General features: G+C 37.1%; 2 non-coding genes across 2 annotated transcripts; both read right to left on the bottom strand.

Moving 5' to 3' along the window:
* Positions 1 to 6,275: 6,275 nt before the first annotated feature.
* On the bottom strand, positions 6,276 to 6,383 carry LOC148571108 (small nucleolar RNA R71). Its single transcript, XR_015908528.1, has one exon. It is a non-coding gene; the product is annotated as a small nucleolar RNA R71 (small nucleolar RNA).
* Positions 6,384 to 10,997: 4,614 nt separating this feature from the next.
* Positions 10,998 to 11,105, bottom strand: LOC148571107 (small nucleolar RNA R71). The gene has a single exon (XR_015907818.1). It is a non-coding gene; the product is annotated as a small nucleolar RNA R71 (small nucleolar RNA).
* Positions 11,106 to 12,439: the final 1,334 nt, after the last annotated feature.

Below are 12,439 nucleotides of genomic sequence, written 5' to 3'. Positions count from 1 at the left end.
AGTTGGTTAATGCTTTTCTAGATAAATTCTTTCCCCCTCAAAGGATGAGCAAAATTAGAGTGGACGTTCAAACCTTCAGACAAAGAAAAGGTGAATCCCTCTATGAAGATTGGGAAAGATACAAGAAACTGATCAGGAGATGCCCTCTTGACATGCTCTCAGAGTGGTCTATCATAGGCGTGTTCTATGATGGTCTATCATAGGCGTGTTCATTGGACAGCTCTGTAGATGGATCACTCCACTTAAAGAAAACGCCTGCAGAAGCAAGAGAACTCATTGAGATGGTTGCAAATAACCAATTCATATACACTTCTGAAAGAAATCCTGTAAACCATGGGACCTCTCAGAATAAAGGAGTTCTTGAAGTTGACACTCTAAATGCCATATTGGCTCAGAACAAGATCTTGACCCAGCAAGTCAATATGATCTCTCAACATTTAATTGGAATACAAACTGCAGCTGGCAGTACCCAAAAAGTATCTCCTGATGTAGATGCTTATGATCCTGATCAACCCACCATGGAGGAGGTGAATTACATGGGAGAACCCTATGGAAACACCTACAATACTTCATGGAGGAATCATCCTAACCTTTCATAGAAGGATCAACAGAAGCCTCAGCAAGGCTTCAACAATAATCAAGGTGGAAGGAACCAGAGTAGGTTCAATAATAGACCACCATTCTCAACTTCTCAAGGGAATATAGAAACCTCTAAGCAGAGCCTTTCTGACTTAGTGACTCTGGTTTCCGGCCTCACTAAGACCACTCATAGTTTCATGAATGAAACAAGATTCTCCATTAGAAACTTGGAGGTACAAGTTGGTCAACTGAGCAAGAGGATTCCTGAGACTCCTTCTGACACTCTTCCAAGCAACACTAAGGTGAACCCAAGAGAAGAATGCAAGGCCATCACCTCTGAGGCTGAGGCCAAATCTAGAGAGAACGGGGTGGCATTGAACACTAGTGAATAACATATCACTGAGCGTTCAACGCCTAATCTGGCAGCAAGCCTGGCGCTGAACGCCAGTGAGGACCCCCTCACTGGGTATTCAATGCCCATCCTAGCATCAGAGCTAGCGTTGAACGCCAGCCAGGAAGCACTGGCTGGGCATTCAACGCCTAAACATGCAGGAACCCCTTACTGGGCGTTCAACGCCCAAACAGGCAGGCATTCTAGCACTGAACCCCAGTGAGGAACCCTTTACTAGGCGTTCAACGCCCACACAACCAGGGAAGCTGGTGTTGAATGCCAGCAAGGATATCCCTACTGGGCGTTCAATGCCCAAAAGGATACAGGAACTGGTGTTTAACACTAGTAAGAGTGTACAGTAAGGGCGTTCAATGCCTAAAGAGCTAACAGAGCTGGCGTTGAACGCCAGTAAAAGCACACCCTCTGAATGCTCAATTCCTACTCAAGAAACCCTTATCCCAGAACCAAAAGAAGCCAAGGCTCATATAAAGACCACAGAGGTTCCTTTGCATGTACTTCTGCAATGCATGAGTTCTGATGAATATTCATCCTCTTATGAGGATGAAGACCCTAGTGAAGAGCAAGTTGCTCAATACCTAGGAGCTCTCATGAAGCTGAATGCCAAGTTATTTAGTACAAAGCCTCTGAAGGAAGAACCTCCATTGCTTTCCAAAGAATTCCAAACTTTGGTTTAGCAGAAGCTACCTCAGAAGCTTCCAGATCTTGGATACTTTCTAATTTCTTGCACCATAGGCACCATGACCTTTGAAAAGGCTCTGTGTGACCTAGGGTCAAGTATAAACCTCATGCTAGTCTCTGTAATGGAGAAGTTGGGAATCCTTGAGGTACAAGCTACAAACATCTCATTAGAGATGGCAGACAAGACAATGAAGAAGCCATATAGCTTAGTAGAGGATGTCTTGGTCAAGGTTGAAGATCACTACATCCTTGCAAACTTCATAGTCTTGGATATTGGAGAGGATGAGGATGACTCTATCATCCTTGGAAGACCATTCCTAGCCACTGCCAACCCTATCATTGATGTGGCTAAGGGAGAACTGACTTTACAACTAGGGGAGGATCACATCTTGTCCAAGATGCCTCATCCCAATTCTTCCTCTAAAAGAGAGATAACTGTGCAACACCTGGTATTTCAACCCTCTCTTTCTATGCAGTGCTTTACATATCCACCAAATATCAATTCTATGTTTGGTGTTGGGCAGCCATCCACAAGCTCTAAGCACAAAGGTACTAAGAAGAAAGTACCTAAAGGCTGGAAGGATAAGAAAGTTCTAATTGAAGTTCTCTCACCTGGCATGAGAGTTGTCTTCACTAAGAAACCAGTCATACCATATATAGTGAGTTGTACCCTGTCTCTAGAGCATATGGAGCTCATCCATTAGAAGACAGGAAGAAATTTCACTATAATGGGCAAAAATCTGAGCCCATTCGCACCTCCGTAAGGAGCTAACTGTCAAGCTAATGACGATAATGAAGCGCTTGTTGGGAGGCAACCCAACCTTAATTAATTATCTTATTTTTATTTTTATTTTGTTTTTCTTTCAGTTATTTTTACTGTCATGATTGATGAGCGGATAATTTATACGCTTTTTGGCATTGTTTTTACATAGTTTTCAGCATAATTTAGTTAGTTTTTAGTATATTTTTATTAGTTTTTAAATAAAAATCACATTTCTGGAATTTACTATGAGTTTGTGTATTTTTCTATGATTTCAGGTATTTTCTGACTGAAATTGAGGGACTTGAGCAAAAATCAGATTCAGAGTTGAAGAAGGACTGCAGATGCTGCTGGATTCTGACCTCCCTACACTCAAAGTAGATTTTCTGGAGCTACAGAACTCCATATGGCGCGCTCTCAATTGCGTTGGAAATTAGATATCCAGAACTTTCCAGCAATATATAATAGTCCATACTTTGTTTGAGTTTAGATGACGTAAACTGGCGTTCAACGCCAGTTCCATGCTGCATTCTGGAGTTAAACGCCAGAAACAGGTTGCAAAGTGGAGTTAAACGTCAGAAACAGGTTACAAACTAGCGTTCAACTCCAAGAGAAGCCTCTACACGTGTAAAGCTCAATGCTCAGCCCAAGCACACACCAAGTGGGCCCCGGAAGTAGATTTCTGCATCATTTACTCATTTCTGTAAACCCTAGTAACTAGTTTAGCATAAATAGGACTTTTTACTATTGTATTTACATCTTTGGATCATCTTTGGATTATCTTTTGATCCTTTGATCATGTTAAGGGGGCTAGCCTCTCGGCCATGCCTGGACCTTCATCACTTATGTATTTTCAACAGTAGAGTTTCTACACACCATAGATTAAGGTATGGAGCTCTGCTGTTCTTCATGAATTAATATAAAGTACTATTGTTTTTCTATTCAATTCAAGCTTATTCCGATTCTAAGATATTCATTCGCACCTCAATATGAATGTGATGATCGTGACAGTCATCATCATTCCCAACCTATGAACGCGTGCCTGACAACCACTTCCGTTCTACCTTAGATTGAATGAGTATCTCTGGGATTCCTTAATCAGAATATTTGTGGTATAAGTTAGAATCCATGAACGGCCATTCTTGAGATTCGGAAAGTCTAAACCTTGTCTGTGGTATTCCGAGTAGGATCTGGGAAGGGATGGTTGCGACGAGCTTCAAACTCGCGAGTACTGGGCGTAGTGACAGACGCAAAAGGATCAATGGATCCTATTCCAGTATGATCGAGAACCGACAGATGATTAGCCATGCAGTGACAGCACATTGGACCATTTTCACTGAGAGGACAGGATGTAGCCATTGACAACGGTGATGCCTAACATACAGCTTGCCATAGAAAGGAGTATGAATGATTGGATGAAGACAATAGGAAAGCAGAGGTTCAGGAGGAACAAGCATCTTCATACGCTTATCTGAAACTCTCACCAATGAATTACATAAGTATCTCTATCTTTAATTTACATTTTATTTATCTTTTAATTATTAAATCTCTATAATCAATTGAATCCGCCTGACTAAGATTTACAAGGTGACCATAGCTTGCTTCAAGCCGACAATCTTCGTGGGATCGACCCTTACTCACGTAAGGTTTATTACTTGGATGACCCAGTGCACTTGCTGGTTAGTTGTGCGAAGTTGTGACAAAGAACTAAGATTATGAACGTGCGTATTGAGTTTTTAGCGCCGTTACCAAGGAATGGAACCGTCACGATTTCTGCACACCAAGTTTTTGGCGCCGTTGCCGGGGATTGTTCGAGTTTGGACAACTGACGGTTCATCTTGTTGCTCAGATTAGGTAATTTTATTTTATTTTTATGCTTTTTATTTCTTATTTTCGAAAATAATACAAAAAAAATTTACAAAATCATAAAATCAAAAATAATTTGATGTTTCTTGTTTGAGTCTAGTGTATAATTGTAAGTTTGGTGTCAATTGCATGCTTTTAACTTTTCTTAAGTTTTTGAAGAACACATGCATTGAGTTTCTTTCTTGTTCTTCATGATCTTCAAGTTGTTCTTGACAAGTCTTCTTGTTTGATCTTCATATTTTCTTGTTTTGTGTCTTTTGTTATTTTTCATATCCATTTTTGCATTCATAGTGTCTAAACATGAAAAATCTCAAAGTTTGGTGTCTTGCATATTTTTCTTTTCTTAAAAAAATTTTCAAAAATAAGTTCTTGGTGTTCATCTTAACATTCAAAGTATTCTTGGTGTTCATCTTGACATTCATAGTGTTCTTGCATGCATCATGTGTTTTGATTCATAATCTTCATGTTTTGAGTCGTTTTGTTGTTTTTCTCTTTCATCATTAAAAATTCAAAAATAAAAAAAAATATCTTCTCCTTTTTCTTCTCATCAAATTCGAAAATTTGAGTTGACTTTTTCAAAAAATTTTTAAAATCTTGTTATTTCTTATGAGTCAAATCAAATTTTCAATTTAAAAATCCTATCTTTTTCAAATCTTTTTCAAAAAATCAAATCTTTTTCATTTTTCTTTTATGATTTTCGAAAACTTCAAATTGATTTTCAAAATCTTTTTCTTTCATATTTTCAAAAATTAATGCTAACAATTAATATGATTGATTCAAAATTTTTAAGTTTGTTACTTGCCTAGTAAGAAAGGTTCAATCTTTAAACTTTAGACTCATATCTTTTTAGTTTCTTGTTAGTCAAGTAATCAACTTTAATTTCAAAATCAAATCTTTTAAATTTCTTTTTCAAATCTTTTTCAAAATAAGTTTCAATCACATCTTTTCAAAATCAATTTCAAAATCTTTTCTAACTTCTCTTCTAACCTCTTTTCTTTTCAAAAATTGATTTTTAAATCTTTTTCAAACTAATCCTATCTTTTTGTTTGATTCTTATCTCTTTTCAAAACTACATAACTAATTCTATCTCTAATTTTCGAAAATCACCTTCATCTTTTTCAAAATTCCTTTTTAAATTATTGTTTTAAATTTAATTTAATTTGATTTAATTTTTACTTTCTTAATTTTCAAATTTTTAATTTTAATTCTAATTTAAAAACAAAAATACTTTTATTTTATTTTATCTAATTTTCGAAAATTCTTCTCCCTCACCTCCTTCTATTTATTTATTTATTTACTAACACTTCTCTTCATCTAAGAATTCGAACCTACTCCTCACCCTTGTGTTTGGATTCTCCTTCTTCTATTCATATCTTCTTCTACTCACATAAAGGAATCTCTATACTGTGACATAGAGGATTCCATATTTTCTGTTCTCTTCTTTTTCATATGAGCAGGAACAAGGATAAGGACATTCTTGTTGAAGCTGATCCCGAACCTGAAAGAACTCTGAAGAGAAAGCTAAGGGAAGCTAAAGCACAACTCTCTGGAGAAAATCTGACAGAAATTTTCGAAAAAGAAGGAGACCTGGCCGAAAATAACAACAATGCAAGGAAGATGCTTGGTGACTTTACTGCACCTAATCCCAATTTACATGGAAGAAGCATCTCAATCCCTGCCATTGGATCAAACAATTGTGAGCTGAAAGCTCAATTAGTTTCTCTGATGCAACAGAATTGCAAGTTTTATGGACTTCCATCCGAAGATCCCTTTTAGTTCTTAACTGAATTCTTGCAGATCTGTGATACTGTTAAGACCAATGGGGTTGATCCCGAGGTCTACAGGCTTATGCTTTTCCCATTTGCTGTAAGAGATAGAACTAGAATATGGTTGGACTCTCAACCTAAAGACAGCCTGAACTCTTGGGATAAGCTGGTCACGGCTTTCTTAGCCAAGTTCTTTCCTCCTCAAAAGCTTAGCAAGCTTAGAATGGATGTTCAAACCTTCAGACAGAAGCAAGGTGAATCCCTCTATGAAGCTTAGGAGAGATACAAGGAACTGACCAAAAAGTGTCCTTCTGACATGCTTTCAAAATGGACCATCCTGGATATATTCTATGATGGTCTGTCTGAATTATCTAAAATGTCACTGGACCATTCTGCAGGTGGATCCATTCACTTAAAGAAAACGCTTGCAGAAGCTCAAGAACTCATTGACATGGTTGCAAATAACCAGTTCATGTACACTTCTGAAAGGAATCCTGTGAGTAATGGGACGCCTCAGAGGAAGAGAGTTCTTGAAATTGATACTCTGAATGCCATATTGGCTCAAAACAAAATATTGACTCAGCAAGTCAATATGATCTCTCAGAGTCTGAATGGATTGAAGGAATCATCCAACAGTACTAAAGAGGCATCTTTTGAAGAAGAAGCTTATGATCCTGAGAATCCTGCAATAGCAGAGGTGAATTACATGGGTGAAACCTATGGAAACACCTATAATCCCTCATGGAGAAATCATCCAAATTTTTCATGGAAGGATCAAAAAAAGCCTCAATAAGGCTTTAATAATGGTGGAAGAAACAGGTTTAGCAATAGCAGCCTTTTCCATCATTCACTCAGCAACAGACAGAGAATTCTTAGCAGAATCCATCTAGCTTAGTGATGAGCGGATAATTTGTACGCTTTTTGACATTGTTTTTAGTATGTTTTTAGTAGGATCTAGTTACTTTTAGGGATGTTTTCATTAGTTTTTATGTTAAATTCACATTTCTGGACTTTACTATGAGTTTGTGTGTTTTTTTGTGATTTCAGGTATTTTCTGGCTGAAATTGAGGGACTTGAGCAAAAATCAGATTCAGAGGTTGAAGAAGGACTGCTGATGCTGTTGGATTCTGACCTCCCTGCACTCAAAATGGATTTTCTAGAGCTACAGAATTTGAAATGGCGCGCTTCTAATTGCGTTGGAAAGTAGACATCCAGAGCTTTCCAGAAATGTATAATAGTCCATACTTTGCCCAAGTTTAGACGACGCAAACTGGCGTTCAACGCCAGCTCTCTGCCCAATTCTCCAGAAAGGGATCAAAAACCAGAGTTGAACGCCAGAAATGGATCAAAACCTAGCGTTCAACTCCACAAATGGCCTCTTCACGTGGAAAGTTAAAGCTCAGCCCAAGCACACACCAAGTGGGCCCCGGAAGTGGATTTATGCATCAATTACTTACTTCTGTAAACCCTAGTAGCTAGTTTATTATAAATAGGACCTCTTACTATTGTATGAGACATCTTTTGATCATTTTTAGATCTCTAGACCTCCATGGGAGGCTGGCCATTCGGCCATGCTTACCCTCTATTCACTTATGTATTTTCAACGGTAGAGTTTCTACACTCCATAGCTTAAGGTGTGGAGCTCTGCTGTTCCTCAAAGATTAATGCAAAGTACTACTGTTTTCTATTCAATTCATCTTATTTCGCTTCTAAGATATTTATTTGCACTTCAACCTGAATGTGATGAACGTGACAATCATCATCATTCCCTATGAACGCATGCCTGACAACCACTCCGTTCTACCTTCGACTGAATGAGTATCTCTTAGATCTCTTAATCAGAATCTTCGTGGTGTAAGCTAGAATGATGGCAGCATTCAAGAGAATCCGGAAAGTCTAAACCTTGTCTGTGGTATTCCGAGTAGGATTCAATGATTGAATGACTGTGACGAGCTTCAAACTCGCGATTGCTGGGCGTAGTGACAGAACGCAAAAGGATAGTAAATCCTATTCCAGCATGATCGAGAACCGACAGATGAATAGTCGTGCCGTGACAGGGTGTGTTGATCATTTTCACTGAGAGGATAAGATGAAACCATTGACAAGGGTGATGCCTCCAGACAATTAGCCATGCCATGACAGGGCATTTGGATCATTTTCCCGAGAGAAGACCGAAAGTAGCCATTGACAATGGTGATATATCACATAAAGCCAACCATGGAAAGGAGTAAGACTGATTGGATGAAGATAGCAGGAAAGCAGAGGTTCAGAGGAACGAAAGCATCTCTATTTACTTATCTGAAATTCTCACCAATGATTTACATAAGTATTTCTATCCTTATTTTATTATTTAATTTCGAAAACCGCATTACTATTTTATATCCGCCTGACTGAGATTTACAAGGTGACCATAGCTTGCTTCATACCAACAATCTCCGTGGGATTCGACCCTTACTCACATAAGGTATTACTTGGACGACCTAGTGCACTTGCTGGTTAGTTGTGCGAAGTTGTGAACCATGGTACTGGCATCATGTTTTTGCGCCATTACCAGGGAAAGAAAGAGCAATGAATTTTACATAATCAAAGTGTAGTCACAATTTCTGCGCACCAAGTTTTTGGCGCCGTTGCCGGGGATTGTTCGAGTATGGACAACTGACGGTTCATCTTGTTGCTCAGATTAGGTAATTTTCTTTTTGTTTTATTTTCAAAAAATTTTCAAAAATCTTTCAAAAATTTTTCTTTTGTTTTCGAAAAAAAAATGTTTTCAAAAATATATTTTCCTTCAGAATTTTTAAGAATGAATTCTAGTGTTTCATGAAGCATGTTGAAGCCTGGCTGGCTGTAAAGCCATGTCTAATACGACTGTAGGGCATGTCAGGCGTATTATGTCTGAGTTACATACTAAAGCTTGGCTGGCTATTAAGCCATGCCTGACCCTTTGATTGGAGCTTTAGACTAAAAAGCATAAGATTCCTAGAATTCATATTAAAGATTTTGAAATCCTTATTTTTATTTTTCAAATAATTTTTGAAAAAAAATACAAAAAAATCATAAAATCATAAAAATCAAAAATATTTTGTGTTTCTTGTTTGAGTCTTGAGTCATGTTATAATTTTGGTGTCAATTGCATGTGCATCTTGCATTTTTCGAAAATTCTCATGCATTCATAGTGTTCTTCATGATCTTCAAGTTGTTCTTGGTAAGTCTTCTTTTTTTATCTTTGCATTTGCATGTTTTGTGTCTTTTCTTGTTTTTCATATGCATTCTTGAATTCTTAGTGTCTAAGCATTAAAGAATTCTAAGTTTGGTGTCTTGCATGTTTTCCTTGCATTAAAAATTTTTCAAAAATATGTTCTTGGTGTTCATCTTGACATTCAAAGTGTTCTTGGTGTTCATCTTGACATTCATAGCATTCTTGCATGCATTCATTGTTTTTATCTAAAAATTTCATGCATTGCATCATTTTTTCTTGTTTTTCTCTCTCATCATTAAAAATTCAAAAATCAAAAAAATATCTTTCCCTTTTTCTCTCTTAAAATTTCGAAAATTAGATTTGACTTTTTCAAAAATTTTTAAAAAATCTAGTTGTTTTTATGAGTCAAATCAAATTTTCAATTAAAAATCTCATCTTTTTCAAAATCCTTTTCAAAAATCAAATCTTTTTCAAATTTCTTAGTTATTTTCGAAAATTCCAAAAATATTTTTCAAAAATCTTTTTCTTATTTTTATATCAAATTTTCGAAAATAACATAATCAATTAATGTTTTGATTCAAAAATTTCAAGTTTGTTACTTACTTGTTAAGAAAGATTCAAACTTTAAGTTCTAGAATCATATCTTGTGATTTCTTATGAATCAAGTCATTAATTGTGATTTTAAAAATCAAATCTTTTTCAAAAGCTAATTTCTATCATATCTTTTCAAAAATATCTTCTCATTATATCTTTTTCAAAAATTTGATTTCAAAATATCTTTTCTAACTTCCTAACTTCCTATCTTTTCAAAATTGATTTTCAAAATTTGTTTCAACTAACTAACTAACTTTTTGTTTGTTTCTTATCTTTTTCAAAACTACCTAACTAACTCTCTCTCTCTAATTTTCGAAAATATCTTCCCCCTTTTTTCAAAAATTTCTTTTTAATTAACTAATTATTTTTTTATTTGAATTTTCGAAAAACTACTAACCTTTTTCAAAACTATTTTTGAAAATCACTAACTCTTTTTCAAAAATTATTTTCGAAAATCCTTCTCCCTCATCTCCTTCTATTTATTTATTCATCTACTAACATTTCTCCCTCACCCACCAAAAATCCGAACCCTTTCTCTCTTTCTGAGTTCAGATTTTTCTCTTCTTCTTTTCTTCTACTAATAATAAGGAACCTCTTTACTGTGACATAGAGGATTCCCTCTTCTTTTCTTTTTCTCTTTTCTTTCTTATGAGCAGGGACAGAGAAAAAGGCATTCTTGTTGAAGCTGATCCAGAACCTGAAAGGACTCTGAAGAGGAAACTAAGAGAAGCTAAATTACAACAATCTAGAGACAACTTGATTGAAAATTTCGAACAAGTAAAATTTCGCTTGGTGACTTTACTGCACCTAATTCCAATTTACATGGAAGAAGCATCTCCATTCCTTCCATTGGAGCAAACAACTTTGAGCTGAAACCTCAATTAGTTTCTCTGATGCAGCAGAACTGCAAGTTTCATGGACTTCCATCTGAAGATCCTTTTCAGTTCTTAACTGAATTCTTACAGATATGTGATACTGTTAAGACTAATGGAGTAGATCCTGAAGTCTACAGGCTCATGCTTTTCCCGTTTGCTGTAAGAGACAGAGCTAGAATATGGAAACTATCAACCTAAAGACAGCCTGAACTCTTGGGATAAGCTGGTCACGGCTTTCTTAGCCAAGTTCTTTCCTCCTCAAAAGCTGAGCAAGCTTAGAGTGGATGTTCAAACCTTCAAACAGAAAGAAGGTGAATCCCTCTATGAAGCCTGGGAGAGATACTAAGGACTGACCAAAAAGTGTCCTACTGACATGCTTTCAGAATGGACCATCCTGGATATATTCTATGATGGTTTATCTGAGCTATCAAAGATATCATTGGATACCTCTGCAGGTGGATCCATTCACCTAAAGAAAACGCCTGCAGAAGCTCAAGAACTCATTGACATGGTTGCTAATAACCAGTTCATGTACACTTCTGAGAGGAATCCTGTGAGTAATGGGACGCCTATGAAGAAGGGAGTTCTTGAAGTTGATACTCTGAATGCCATATTGGCTCAGAACAAAATATTGACTCAGCAAGTCAATATGATTTCTCAGAGTCTGAATGGAATGCAAGCTGCATCCAACAGTACTCAAGAGGCATCTTCTGAAGAAGAAGCTTATGATCCTGAAAACCCTGCAATAGCAGAGGTAAATTACATGGGTGAACCTTATGGAAACACCTATAATTCATCATGGAGAAATCATCCAAATTTCTCATGGAAGGATCAAAAGCATCAACAAGGCTTTAATAATGGTGGAAGAAACAGGTTTAGCAATAGCAAGCCTTTTCCATCATCCACTCAGCAACAGACAGAGAATTCTGAGCAGAATCCATCTAGCTTAGCAAACTTAGTCTCTGATCTATCTAAGGTCAATGTGAGTTTCATGAATGAAACAAGGTCTTCCATTAGAAATTTGGAAGCACAAGTGTGCCAGTTGAGTCAAAGAATCACTGAAATCCCTCCTAGTACTCTCCCAAGCAATACAGAAGAGAATCCAAAAGGAGAGTGCAAGGCCATTGACATAACCAAAATGGCCGAACCCAATGAGGGAGAGGAGGACGTGAATCCCAAGGAGGAAGACCTCCTGGGACGTCCAGTGGTCAATAAGGAGCTTCCCTCTGAGGAACCAAAGGACTCTAAGGCTCATCTAGAGACCATAGAGATTCCATTGAACCTCCTTATGCCCTTCATGAGCTCTGATGAGTACTCCTCTTCTGAAGAGAATGAGGATGTTACTGAAGAGCAAACTGCCAAGTTTCTTGGTGCAATCATGAAGCTGAATGCCAAATTATTTGGTATTGAGACTTGAGAAGATGAACCTCCCTTGTTCACCAATGAACTAAGTGATCTGGATCAACTGACATTGCCTCAGAAGAAACAGGATCCTGGAAAGTTCATAATACCTTGTACCATAGGCACCATGACCTTTAAGGCTCTGTGTGACCTTGGTTCAGGAATAAACCTCATGCCCCTCTCTGTAATAGAGAAACTGGGAATCTATGGGGTGTAAGCTGCTAAAATCTCATTAGAGATGGCAGACAATTCAAGAAAACAGGCTTATGGACAAGTAGAGGACGTGTTAGTAAAGGTTGAAGGCCTTTACAT

This window comes from Arachis ipaensis, chromosome B3 (assembly GCF_059453495.1).
Source record: "Arachis ipaensis isolate K30076 ecotype BB chromosome B3, ASM5945349v1, whole genome shotgun sequence".
Lineage (NCBI taxonomy): Eukaryota > Viridiplantae > Streptophyta > Magnoliopsida > Fabales > Fabaceae > Arachis > Arachis ipaensis.
The sequence above is the reverse complement of the archived record's forward strand: the minus strand, read 5'-3'. Positions and strand labels throughout refer to the sequence as shown.